The sequence below is a fragment of the Monopterus albus genome, unplaced genomic scaffold, assembly GCF_001952655.1.
Source record: "Monopterus albus unplaced genomic scaffold, M_albus_1.0 scaffold22.1, whole genome shotgun sequence".
Classification (NCBI taxonomy): Eukaryota; Metazoa; Chordata; class Actinopteri; order Synbranchiformes; family Synbranchidae; genus Monopterus; species Monopterus albus.
The window spans coordinates 295,817-296,420 of NW_018127902.1; positions in this window are offsets into that span (position 1 = coordinate 295,817).

Here is a 604-nt window from a genome sequence, read left to right on the forward strand (position 1 = left end):
ATTTTTGAAAATTGTGACAACAGAGAAACCGGTCTATAATTTGTGAAGTTGTGCTTATCACCAGATTTATACAGTGGAATAACCTTTGCTATTTTCATATTATTGGGGAACTGCCCAAGTCGAAACGACATGTTAAAAACATGGGTTAATAGTTTGCATATCCCCTCAATTGCCCATTTAACCATTGTCATACTGATACCATCACTATCACTGGATGATTTATTACCACATTTGTTCACTATCTCTATAATTTCCTTTTCAACTATGGGCTTCAGAAACATAGGACACATATTCCTTTCAATTGTATTGTTATTTAAAATGACGGATGTACAATCTGTACAAATGCTTCTTGCTAAACCAGGACCCACATTCACAAAAAAACTTATTAAACTTCTCAACTAGGTTGCTGTGAGCTTGTTAGGATTCAACAAATCTATATTAAAGTCACCACATATAAACATTAATTTATGACTTATTGGTGAGTAATTTTCTTCCATCCAGTCATTAAATTTTTCTATGCTGGCACCAGCTGCTCTATAAATACAGCTTACTACAACATTCTTCTTTTTTTCCACGAGTAGTTCTACAGTCACACACTCCAGCC